Below are 13,778 nucleotides of genomic sequence, written 5' to 3'. Positions count from 1 at the left end.
CTTGCATCATCTTGTTTGTGCACCAGAATGGGGAACCTGATGTTCATCCCCATGCACTGGCTACACAATTAAATGGTGACGAGAACTGGGGAATGTGGGGAGAGCAGTGACATCTAGGAAGTGCTGAATGGAAAGTGAAAGTAATTGTCTGCCCCGCCTCTATACCTAAGGCATAGAGGAGGGGCAAACAATATTTGATTGACAGCTGAGATTTTTAAATAAGCTATGAATGCTTTAATATAAAATAGAAATTGGATTTCATGTTTAATTTGAAAAATACTTTTATTATACTGCTTTTTATGTCTGGGTAACAGGTCCACTTTAAAGTTCAACCAGCAGTCCCGGATTGTTACGAAAATGTCCCGACTTTCTCTTTGATTTTCTGCACAAAAAATAAAAAGTTTCTAACTTTATTGGCTTTTGGCAAAGAGCCCAGAATAGATACTTTTGTAACAATTTAAGATAAGCAGGACTCTTGGGGAAAGTGTGAGTTGCCGCTTCAAGGGCAATTCACCTTCATTAGCAAAACTATAATAGCATAAAAACCACAAAAATGTGTTCAAACTTTCATAACCTGCCACATTTTGTAAAATGGACATGGTAATTAGGGGCCACAAAAATAGGCGTGGTCAAAAATGTCTTTTTGTCCCTCTTTATATTTACAAAATGTTTTGAGTTATGCAACCTGGTCCTCAATGATGTCCCTGCACTAGTGGTTGACTCGCTACAGGGCCCTAAGCCTTCCTCTTGCTCCTAGAGCAACTATAACAAAACTAACTATCACTAGCTAATCCTATATAAACTTCACCAGACTGTAGCCCAGAGCCTGTAACAACCTCCCAAAGATGTTAGGTCCCAGGAAAGACCCTGAGCACATGGGGCTAGACCCCTTTATACTTTTTACATGCTGCCACCTAGTGGGTAAACCTTGAAATAATATGGATCCAGGAAAAGGGACATAGATAGCTGCCTGGGTTTATTAAAGAACCAACAGGACCACTTTAGGTGGCCAAATACCAAGGAGACTGCCTGAGTAAAACATACACAAATCTCAGGGTCCCTACAGATAAGATTACTCATGACGAGCAGAAACATATATACTAAAATACAGTAAAATTTCACACACCAGGTTATTCTGTAGCCATTAAATAAAGTGCCACTATTTTTACCACTATCACTTCAGTTGCTATAATTAAAACATAAAAGTGAGTAACCAATTTAAAACGTTTTAGCCATGGGAACAGCTATGGCTACTATCAGAGAGCTGATACCATTAGTCAAATTGAAAAAATACATTTAAATTTGACAAGTGCTGCATTAGTTTCTACTTCCTTTGACATTAAGAGATCTGCTAATCCCATACATTCTTTAGTTACATTAACTGTCTGGTGCATGGCTACTTTCCTTGCTGGTATTCCAACCACAAACATAATCTTTGCTTAAACGTTCATATAACAAATCTTTAAAAAAAAGAAAAAAGAAGTCATTTTAAATGCAATATCTTTTGTACATTAAGGGGCAGTATACCAATTGTTCAACATAAGTGCAGTGAATAGAGATTGTGCCTGCCATACTTTATCCCTATTGCTTTAATCACAAATAATCTATGATTTATATTTCTTGAGCTAAACAGGGAGATAGAAGCTAGTCCGTGTTTAGTCCTTGTCAGGTAGATAAATAAATTCCAAGTACACAGACAATCCCTCTGCACAATGAACTTCCTCCAAAAAAATGTGAAAATTTTTCCCAAAAAAAATCCCAAACGCTGGCGACTTTTCCGTTTTTCAGAGTGATAGGCTGCAAAAGATCGTAAATTTTTTTTAGGGTACCCGGGTTCCCCCATACATTTCCTAACATATGGACTGAATACCATAGACCTTAAAGTGGTGGTTTACCTTTATGTCAGATTTTAGTATGTTATAGAATGGGCAATTTTAAGCAGCTTTTCAATTGGTCTTCATTATTTATTTGTTATAATTTTTTATAAAGTATTTGTCTTTTTCTTCTGACTCTTTCCATCTTTAAAACAGAGGGTCACTGACCCATCTTAAAAGGCTATAAATGTATTGTTATCGCTACATTTTATAACTCAGATTTCTATTCTGACCCTCTCCTATTCATATTGCAGTCTGTTATTCAAATTAATGCATGGTTGCTATGGTAATGTGGACCCTAGCAACTAAATTAGTGAAATTGCAAACTGGAGAGCTGCTGAATAAAAAAGCTAAATCACTCTCTACATTATACTAAAAGTTAATTCAAAGGTGAGCTAGTCTGCTCTGTGCATCTTGCAGGAATAGGATCTGTCTTCATTTATCCAGTTGATCCTATAACCTTAATGATCAGATGTGATATGATGTTGTGCCCTTGTGTCTGTTTGTATTCAACACTGGGTTTGCACAGCACAAGTATGGGACTTGTTATTGAGAATGCTGGGGACCTTGGGTTTTCTGGATAACGGATCTTTCTGTAATTTGGATATTCAATACTTAAGTTTACAAAAAATATTTAAACATTAATAAATTTGTTTTGTGATCAAGTACAAGGTACTGTTTTATTATAACAGAGAAAAAGGAAATATTTTTTAAAACATTTGGATAAAATGATTATATGGGAGAAGGCCAGGGTTGGACTGGGCTGGTAGGACAACGGGAAAATACCCAGTGGGTCCCTGGCTCTTGTCGACCCTGGAGAAGGCCTTCCCATAATTCGGAGCTTTCTGGATAACGGCTTTCCGGATAAGGGATCCTATACCTGTATTGCAAGATTTACAGTTATATGGCTCCGTTGCTTTTTCAGACCCTTAGAACATCCACTGTAGCTGAATGTAAAGACACAGTTTTACAAACTTGTGAACTGGGTTGCTAAAAGTATATTGCTCATAGCAGCACTGGCACTTGTGTACTTGCAAAGATATACTGAAAGACAAACGGAATGAGCATAAAGTATAACCTTTACTGTAAGTCGGTGATCAAACAAAGTCACACCAAGAAGCATCTCTGACGCAGTTGACAGTATTTCTATGCCTCAGGCTGCTGGGCAGGTATAACAAGCACTGCAGCTAAAATTTGAACAGAAACATCTATGCATCTTATTTGTACAGCTGGAACATTACAAGGGGCAAAAATGGTTGGGCGTACAGAACACTGCTCCTCTGCATATGCCCAGGTAGACTGAGGACAATATAGGCAAATAGCTAGGAGGTGCCAATGCCATCTTGCTTGTAAGTGCTGCAGTAGGTTTGAAAGAGCAAGACAGCAATAACCTGCAGCCCCTAATCATGAATACATGGGGTTGTTTTTTTGCCTCCTATGAGGGAAGTCCAAAACATTGGATGGTGGAACTCAGCCTCAAAGACATTATAAGATGGGAGGTGAAATCCTAGGTATTAGTGGATCAACTGTATTAAACTTTGTTTCAGTTTATATCATTGCAAACACAAAATCAAATCAGCAATAACCATTCAATAAATGAAACATCACAAATGTACTGCACTGTATACCTTCAGCTTGAGTAGGACAAACAGAAGTCTAGTAAAAAGGCGTATGCAGCAAACAGCATCATTTATAGAAAGATAAATTTAAGGGTAACAAAAACTGTGTCTAGGTGCCTTAAATTTAGAACACAGATAAGACAGAGGTACATGACCTTCAGGAAAAAGAAAGTGATTGTACAAACAGTACTTACATTATTTGCGTACTATACAAATTACTACTAATTTAGGGACTGGCAATCAATGGGGGAATTATCATTTTTATGACATTTTTTACTGAGTTTCTGTGCTGGAATCTAATGCTTTTACTCAAGCAGTACAGATAACTACAGCTTTATAGCTCCCAAGATACATGACAGTAATGAATTTTTGATACTGTGCTTTTATTATCCTCTCAGTCATTATTTCCCAAGGTTTGTTTGATACAGCCCAAAATAGATTAGACTTTATGGCGCTGCACATAGACTGTTGCTTTAGATGGTCAGACTGGCTCACCGGGATACCAGGAAAACTCCCAGTGGGCCCAGGTGTCAGTGGGCCCTCATGCAGCTAAACATTTGGCCTATTCCCAAAACCCGTGGGTCAGGTGGGTTCGGCCAACTTCAGTACTCATTTCGCAGGTGGGTTTGGCTCTCCTAGAAAAACCCAGGCCCGGATTTGTGGAAAGGCCACCTAGGCCCGGGCCTAGGACGGCAGGATTTTAGGGGGGCGGCATGCTGCCCAACCACACCCACATTGGTTCAAAAACACTGGGGATGCGCTGGAGATACAATAATTTTTTTAATTTCCCATGCACCAATCCCCATTGCTCCTGTCCCCCTGGAGGGGACAGGGGCGATGAATTGTAGTGGGCCTAGGGGCGCCCACTATGTAAATCCGGCCCTGGAAAAACCTGAAAGCAAAGCATTAAAGGGGATTTAAAAGCAAAAAAAAAATAAAATCCCATATTTACTTTCTTTAATGAAAAAGAAATCTATCTCCAATATACTTTAATTAAAAAATGTGTACCGTTTTTATAAGAAACCTGACTGTATGCAGTGAAATTCCCAATTCATTTTACTTGCTCTGACTGCTGTGGACAGGAAACTTCATATGGTCCCTAATGGCTCTGCAGGGAAAGGATCATACTTTCAAACAGCAGGGGGGAAGGACTTCCCAGAACTCAAACAGCTTTGTTTGTTTCCCTGTAGAACAGCTGGCGACCATGTAGAGATTCATATCTTATATATATATCCTTTAAGGTCAATACAGATGATAACTTATTTGCTGTGCTAGTCATGTTTGGAACTAAGGCTGAATGTTGTTGAGGGGATCTTGAACAAAGAACAGATCTCAAAGGGGCGCCTGAAAAAAAAAACACTGCTGTATAAGATAAGCCATCTTATATATCTACTTCCTGCTGCAAAGGGATTGTGCCAATTTGTGCCTAGGTGCCACAGCCCAAGAACAGCATCAACCACAAGGGTTGCCAAACTTTTTCTGCTTTGAAACTCACACAACTTAGGCCAATAGGCACACCAGGTAACACACACACTGGGAGGGTTGCCAATGACGCCATCCTTTGTCAGATGTTCTTAACTTGCATTTATTGGATATATTTGTGTGGTTGTGGGCAGGCATAATTTTTTAAAAGGGTTTGGATGCAAGGTTCACATTTTGATACCTGCTTCTCATTAGCACTGTTATTGCCTGCATGCTTGAGTGAGTTGAGTACAGGTGTTGGCTAGTGTGATATAATTTGGCTAGTTTTTAATCCATCTAGAATACTATAAAAGCTAAATTAAACAAATAATGGATGAATAAATGTTAGATAATAAAGTTCTCTAAATAAACATAAAATCCTTATGATCATAAGATCTCAGTGATTCTCTGTAAGCAAACGGTGAAATACTCACATGTGTTTTGAGAACTTGGTGCCGGGTGATTAATAACCACTGTTTCCTCAGTAACTTTTTGAATAATTCCTTTATTAAGACACACATCTACATGTCTGTTAAATGCTGTAAGATCTGACATGTTTTGTCTTAAGTTACAGACTGAACAAATGAAACATTGTTCTTCACAGGCAGCAGCTGAATTTGGTGGGGTCACTTCTTCATCATCGAGGTTCACAATACATTCCATTGCTTTTTCTGCACAAACAGGCTCAGGAGCCATCTTGTACTCATATATATACTGGTGGCAATAATCGAGTGTTGACATTGGTCTAGGTTTAACACAATTTAACATCTTGAACTGTTTTGTTAATAACAAAGTCAGTTAATGCATCCAGTGACCTTTTGTCTCCAATTGGCTTCTTAGTGCAAACATCAGCATATTGCATGGCATCACACTGGCTATCCTTATTGGCAATTTCATTCTTCACCATAACGGCACCTTCATTATATGGACTTTAAAGCTCACTAGATATAGGTGGTCCACTTAAACATTTGTTAATGTGCTTATTAAAGCTGCACGATCCCAGTTGCTTTCTTTAAAAAAAAAGTAAATTCTGGCTTTTGGCTCACATTTTCTGTGACTGATGTTTCTGGTTTTTCTGGAGTCTGATTTTGTTGCATCCTCACTTCTAACACATCCAGTACAAAGGGAATTGTTTTCTTGTACTATCTGTTCCCTCGCTGCTCGTTTCTGATTGATAAAGATCTCTCTCTGAGGACCGGGGAGCAGTGTGGATGGATTTACTTTAACGGACTGCCCCAGTGAAACATAGCTTTCTTTCTAGCCCGCATGCAAAAAACTAGTAATGTTCTTCTGGTGATGTTTTTTCTTTGCTTCGTCGAAGAAACCTGAGACTCAAACACCTAAAATTATGGATAAAAACAACATGAAAGCTAGCGTATCTGTCTTAGCACAGCTTAAGATATAAATTCTCTACAGGGGCATGCACATACTAGAGATCAGAATCTAATTAACCTGCAGGTTGTGAGCAGTGTCAAACTGGCCCACCGGGATACCAGGAAAAATCCCAGTGGGCCCAGGTGTCAGTGGCTAAATAGATGGAATAATAGATTATAGTATGTAAAGAAAAGAGACTAGGAGAATAGAGATTGAGTGAGGAAAGGAAGAAAAATAGTACTGAGAGTGGGCCCCTGGTCTAAGGTTTTTGGGTGGGCCCTGTCCCAGTCTGACACTGATTGTGAGACTGTAGAAACCAACACAAACATGGAACTTCATGCACAGAATGGCAGGATCATAACCTAGTACCTTCATGTTTCCAGTTAGCTAGACTAGCACTGTGCAACCTGACATTTTGCACCACAATAAATGCCCTCCTGTGGTCTCTTGTATAGTTATGATACTGTAATTGTTACCAGACTTACATAACAACAGTGATATCCAACTTGTAGTGCATCCTTGGACATGTACACTAAGGGGCCGATTCATCAATAGTCGAATATCGAGGGTTAATTAACCCTCGATATTCGACTGGGAACTAAAATCGTTCGACTTCGAATATCGAAGTCGAACGATTTTGCGCAAATCCTGCGATCGATCGATCGAAGGATTTTTCGTTCGATCGAACGATTAAATCCTTCGAATCGAACGATTCGAACGATTTTAATCCAACGATCGAAGGAAAATCCTTCGATCAAAAAATCACAGGCAAGCCTATGGGGACCTTCCCCATAGGCTAACATTGACTTCGGTAGGTTTTATCTACCGAAGTAGGTGGTCGAAGTATTTTTTAAAGAGACAGTACTTCGATCATCGAATGGTCGAATAGTCGAACGATTTTTACTTCGAATCGTTCGAATTTAACCAATTCGATGGTCAAAGTACCCAAAAAATACTTCGAAATTCTAATTTTTTTACATTCGAATTCTTCACTCGAATTTTGTAAATCTGCCCCTAAGTATATACTTCAATGATGGATGTACAACTTGTAGTCCTACAGCTCCCAGTATCCCCCTAAACCTGTAGTCAATGACAGTTTGAGGTTTATACAGGTTGGACACCCCTCAACCTGTGACCCAGGAAATTAAACTATTCTGCTAACATATAGTGAGGATCCCAAGGAAGATAGCTCTCCTCATTCTGAAAACATACATTTTAAGCTTTATACTAGGGTTTTGCCATAGTAAACAGTTACCCATTAGCCTAAGCCGTAATGGCTTTGGTGATGTCAAATCAATTTCTGCTTTAAGAATTTATTTAGCCACAGCAAAGATCTTTTCCGTGGAAACTGGTGGTGTGACTGGTCTGTATCTTAAATGTAAAATTTTAACTTACCAAAAAAGAAGAGGTCAGATACAGTACAATTTAGCCACGGTTCCTATAAATGGATATAAGATAGCAAATTGGCTTCATTATTGCAAAAGTATTAGAGATTCCCAGAGTGCATGTCAGTGACGCTTGTTATCAGATAGCAATTACATTTTGTGCTGGAATAAGAAGGCAGGTAGCAAACTGTTTCAGAATATCACTGTCTGCATTATACTAAACATTTACTTTTAAAAGCAATGGCACATGGGGTCATTTAAGTGCTACAAATATAACACATGAGGCACTAGAGAACCACAAACTAAAACAGCAGACATAGGGCAAGTACACTTGTCAGGCCAAAGCAGCCTAATAAAATATCCCTATGCTGTCACATACGTCTGATTTGGGCACATTAATGCCCTGTCTGTATTTGGGATAATTGTGTAGCAGAAGTTAATTGTGTCCTATCAACCAGACAGCAGTTTAGAAGAAGAATATAGATTTAAATATAAACATGAGATGGCCAAAACAGATGGATAAGTAATTAAAAGTAACCACTGTTTGGCTGCCAGGGTCAGTGGCCCCATGTAAATGTTGGAAAAAGGCAAATAATTCAAAGCTATAAAAAATTAAGACCAACTGAAATGTTAACAAAAAAGGGCATTGTATAACATACAGTACTAAATGTGAACTACTTCCTTCAAAGCACCTGAAAAAGCCCTGGATGTGATAAACCCTGGATGAACTGCCCCTTTAACTTGAGCTTAGGACCTGTAACCAATAAATTCAGTATTTGATGAGACAGCAATTCCAGAGACTGAGAGAAAGAAATAGTTGTGGGCAAGAAAAAAACAACAGGAAACGGGGAGAGAAACCTTAGCGTAAGCGTGTTCCTGAATCTGAATTTGGAAACACAACAATTCCAGCCCTGTCAATAGAAAACTCTCAGTGGGAAAATTTTGTTTGCTCTTAGAATATATAAAGCAAGGAAGGCCTTTACTAGACTCCTAGGAATATAGATTTAGGAAAATAGACCTGGGGGTATATTTATCAAAAAGTTAGAGATTGCCTCTAGAGTGAAATTCTGCCCCTCTCCTTTCATTTCTATGGGATTTTGAAAGGCGTATTTATCAAAGGATGAACTTTCACCCATTGATAAATACTCTTTTAGAAATCCCATAGATATGAATGGATAGTGGCAAAATTTCACACTAGAGGACTCGGCGATCTCTTATTTCACTCTTTGATAAATACAGGTATACCCCATATAAGAGTAGGTAGGCAGAGTTTCAAGAGTGTGAGTTTAAGCACTAGGGGCTGCTACGATTATAGCTTTCATTTATACTCTTCTATATTCTTGAAATATAATTTCAACAAATAATTCAAATGTTGGAGGAATTTAGAAAAAAATTGAAAAACTCTGTTTAGTAATCCATACCATTACATGTGATATATGCTTGTTTATGTTATGTTATTGTAACTGCACTAGATTAGTAAAAACTCATTTACCAATTTGATTATATAGGTTACAGATCTTGAGATGTATATAATAATTGAAATTATAGAAATTATAAAAAGCGCATTTTAAAGTGTCACTTTAATTTACTTGCCGTTACCATCAATGTACTACTAGCCACTACTAGTCGCTCTGCATAGGTGACTTCTATTAGCAATGCAACAAATGGCTATAGTGGTATCGTCACTTTGAGAATTCTTCAGTATACAGCACATTCTTATTCAAAGTTTATGTGTGACTCAATTGGAATTGCATTATGCCCTTGATCAATCTTGGCTACAAAAGAAAACATCTTTAGAAAGAGCTTGTTATTAAAACACTCAGATGCAGTCCTAATAGTTCTTGCAATTGGCTTCCATCATCATATCGATTGACAGCACTCCCCAGTGGTTACATCAATCTAGAGACCATTCACTGGCAAACAGTGCAGAGCCCCATATGTCACAAGCAATCGAAGGGTTAGTCTATTTACAAGAAATACATTGCTTAATAAAAGATTAACGTAGAATAAAAATGACATAGCTATAACCTGATGCATTAGAGAAAGAAGCAGGGTTGCAAACTTACCCCGCAGTAAATCCACATCCTGCGCGGCTTATTCATTTTGGTTCTTAATGCAGGCTTTCTTGGGTTTTTTGCATAGAATAAAGCATGTGTTCAAATTAATTAATAAAATAAATCGGCTTGCATGGCTTTGTCTGGCAACCCAAGGAATGGGCATATAAGGGTCTGGCCACACGGGCAGATTCGGGGAGATTAGTCGCCAGGCGACAAATCTCCTCTTCTTCGCAGCGACTAATCTCCCCAATCTGCCTTCCCCCGGCTAAAATGTAAATCGCCTGGGGGCGTTTTCCGAAGTCGCCCTTAATTGCGACGCGCTCTGCCCCCAGGCGATTTACATTTTATCCAGGGGAAGGCAGATTAGCGGCGAGAAGAAAAGATTTGTCGCCTGGCGACTAATCTACCTGAATCTGCCCCTGTGGCCAGACTCTAAAACATAGTTCTGCCAAAACTGCAGCCCAATTTAAAAACAAATGTCCAGTGCAATTTCAGCAAGATAAACCTTTATACCACTTTGTTGTTTTTTATTTCAAAAGGGTTGCCCTGTAGCAAGATTCCCTAAATTCCATATGGAGCAGCTCAACACTTTAGCATTGCCATGGCTTTCAAAGTCACTGGCAATTATCCAATTTTATGTGCGTCACAAGGGATCATTTATGTTCCTTGTGCATATGTGGAAACAACTGTGTGCATGTGTTTAAAGAATAAACACTGGTAACTTTGCTTCACAGAATACAGATGGTTATATGGATAGTAAACAGGAAAATGATATACATTAGAAAATGATTACTCTCTATTGTTGGCCTATCACTGACAAATCAAAGAGAGATAGACTGATGGAATCCTGTGGACACAGCCACAGAAAACACTTACCTTTCTACATGCGTTGAATCAAGCCCTATAGTGGTGCCTATAGTAACAGTGGGATAATAGTCTCTGGGAAGGGAGTGTGACTGTGGGATAGCAGGTATAGTATGGGGAGATGGTGACTATAGTAACAGTGGGATAATAGTCTGTAGGGAAGGGATTGTGACTGTGGGATAGCAGGTATAGTAGGGAGAGATGGTGCCTATAGTAACAGTGGATAATAGTCTCTGGGAAGGGACTGTGACTGTGGGATAGCAGGTATAGTAGGGAGAGATGGTGCCTATAATAACTGTGGGATAATAGTCTCTGGGAAGGGAGTGTGACTGTGGGATAGCAGGTATAGTAGGGAGAGATGGTGCCTATAGTAACAGTGGGATAATAGTCTCTGGGAAGGGAGTGTGACTGTGGGATAGCAGGTATAGTAGGGAGAGATGGTGTCTATAGTAACAGTGGATAATAGTCTCTGGGAAGGGAGTGTGACTGTGGGATAGCAGGTATAGTAGGGAGAGATGGTGCCTATAGTAACAGTGGATAATAGTCTCTGGCCTTGCACTGACAAACCAAAGAGAAAGACTGATGGAATCCTGTGGACACAGCCACAGAAAACACTTACCTTTCTACATGCATTGAATCAAGCCCCAGTGATATAGTAGTATAGTGTAGAGTACAAAATTCTGCCATGACGTCTCAGAGAAGAGAGCAGTGCCCTCTCCTGGTAGAGGTCTGCACAAGTCGTAATTCCGAGAGCTTTTAACATTTTCTCTGTTACTTTTCCATGCCAGGTACCTAGAATCCAAACATACTGCCTATGTTATTTATTTTTTTTAATTACTCATATTAGATATATCATGACCTGGATGAATTTAAATCTTCATAGTCATATGTTATTCATTGTAACATTTTGACAGAGTAAATAGAATTTTAAAGCATTAACATTTGTACAGTTATGTTCAGCATTCTCTGGTCTCTTATCGGTGATTTGCAGACTGAGATTTATGGAGATGCCAACCCTTTGCATAGCTATAGACACAGCATGAAGCAATTGCGATGTGTTTGGGAAGGGAGGAGATAAGAGCCCAAGGTTTCTACAAAATATTTACATAAAGTTTTATCACTTTATCTATTGATGTATTGTTCTGCTGAGATAAAATAATAACCAGAAAGGAATGTAGAAGTTTGATGGAAATTTTCATTAAATGGGTTGATCACCTTTGAGTATAATGTTGAGAGTGATATTATGAATTTGCAACTGGTTTTAATTTTTTATTATTTGTTGTTTTTCAGTTATTTAGCTTTTTATGCAGCTTTTGTCCAGTTTGCTATTTCAACAATCTAGCTGCTAGGGTCCATATTACCGGAGCAATATGAAATATGGAATATGAATAGGAATAGAGAATAGAGAGATGAGTAATAAAAAGTAGCAATAACTGTTAATGGGTAGTATAATATACAGAGCATTTGTTTTTAGATGGGATCAGTGATTTCCCATTCGAAAGCTGGAAATAGAAGAAGAAGAAAAATAATTAAAAAAACAAAAAACTAAAAGTTGCTTTGAATTACCCATTAACTGTTAACAAAAAAAGTGAAATACCCCGTAAAGCAGAAAATAAAACATTTGGGGTAAAGGCACATGGAGCAATATAGGGCAGTTTGAGCACTGAGCAGCCTAAACACTAAACCCCAAATCAACCCCACTTACACTGTAATCCCACAAAAGTGTTTATAACATTTTATAAGCAAGTTTGTACATTGGAGGCAAATTAACCACATTATACTATAGTTATTTAAGCAGACAACTGTTAAAATCTCTTTTCCTCTCCAATTATTCAGATCCACTTTGGGAACTGACACCAATTTTAAATATAAGGGGAGCAATATCTTTGTTGCTGTAACAACTTAGGTAGCTAAATACTAAAGAATACTAATTGGCAAGCCTTTAATAAAGTTCTTATTGGCTTGCCTGTCAATTCTGTATTGTCCATTGGGTCACTGCAAACTTTTGCCACCATTGTGTTTGGAGCAATACCTTAATGCAGTGATCCCCAACCAGTAGCTCGTGAGCAACATGTTGCTCTCCAATCCCTTGGATGTTGCTCTGTGTCCTCAAAGCAGGTGATTATTTTTTGGATTCCAGGCTTGGAGGCAAGTTTTAATTCCATAAAAACTAAGTATAATGCCAAGTAGAGCCTCTTGTAGGCTGCCAGCCCACATAGGGGCTACCAAATAGCCAATCACAGCCCTTATTTGGTACCCCAAGGGACTTTTTCATGATTGTTTTCCTCCCCAACTCTTGCTACATTTGAATGTTGCTCACAGGTAAAAAAAAGGTTGGGGGCCCCTGCGTTAATGGAAGGAAAAAAGTATTGTAATGTCACACTGCATAACAAGGGTGATTTGTCCTGGACATGCAACAAAATATCAGGGCTAATTCCTCACTGATTTCAGTGGCAATTGCCCAGACCCATTGGTGCACTTGTGGATCCCAGTGACAGTTTTCAGAAACGTAGCCAGCATTTCCAGTGAAAATTGCCTGAACCACAAGTGTAATCAATGGGGAACAATTCTGGGCTTATACTAAAGCTCATATTATACAGTAGGTAAGAAAGACTGTAATAGAATATTCCTGGTAAGTATAAATGAGGCAAACTGCTGTACCCACAGTACGGATTACAGCTGCCAGCATGTAATTAATATGTGACAAAGAAGATATAGTGACCATGCTCAGTGCACCAGCAGACACAGTTTCTAAAAAAGTTAAAATAGGGAAATTTGAAAAATACAAGAAGATATTTTTAAACCGTAATGTGATCCCAAAAGTTTAATTCATTGCCTATAGTAACAGTGGGATAATAGTCTCTGGAAAGGGAGTGTGGCTGTGGGATAGCAGGTATAGTAGGGAGAGATGGTGCCTATAGTAACAGTGGGATAATAGTCTCTGGGAAGGGAGTGTGACTAAGGGATAGCAGGTATAGTAGGGAGAGATGGTGCCTATAGTAACAGTGGGATAATAGTCTGTAGGGAAGGGAGTGTGACTGTGGGATAGCAGGTATAGTAGGGAGAGATGGTGTCTATAATAACAGTGGGATAATAGTCTCTGGGAAGGGAGTGTGACTGTGGGATAGCAGGTATAGTAGGGAG

General features: G+C 38.8%; 1 pseudogene; it reads right to left on the bottom strand.

The window, feature by feature from the left end:
• Positions 1-1,377: 1,377 nt before the first annotated feature.
• LOC108705356 lies at positions 1,378-11,321 on the bottom strand (annotated as a pseudogene).
• Positions 11,322-13,778: the final 2,457 nt, after the last annotated feature.

This window comes from Xenopus laevis, chromosome 1S (genome assembly GCF_017654675.1).
Source record: "Xenopus laevis strain J_2021 chromosome 1S, Xenopus_laevis_v10.1, whole genome shotgun sequence".
NCBI classification, from domain to species: domain Eukaryota; kingdom Metazoa; phylum Chordata; class Amphibia; order Anura; family Pipidae; genus Xenopus; species Xenopus laevis.
The sequence above is the reverse complement of the archived record's forward strand: the minus strand, read 5'-3'. Positions and strand labels throughout refer to the sequence as shown.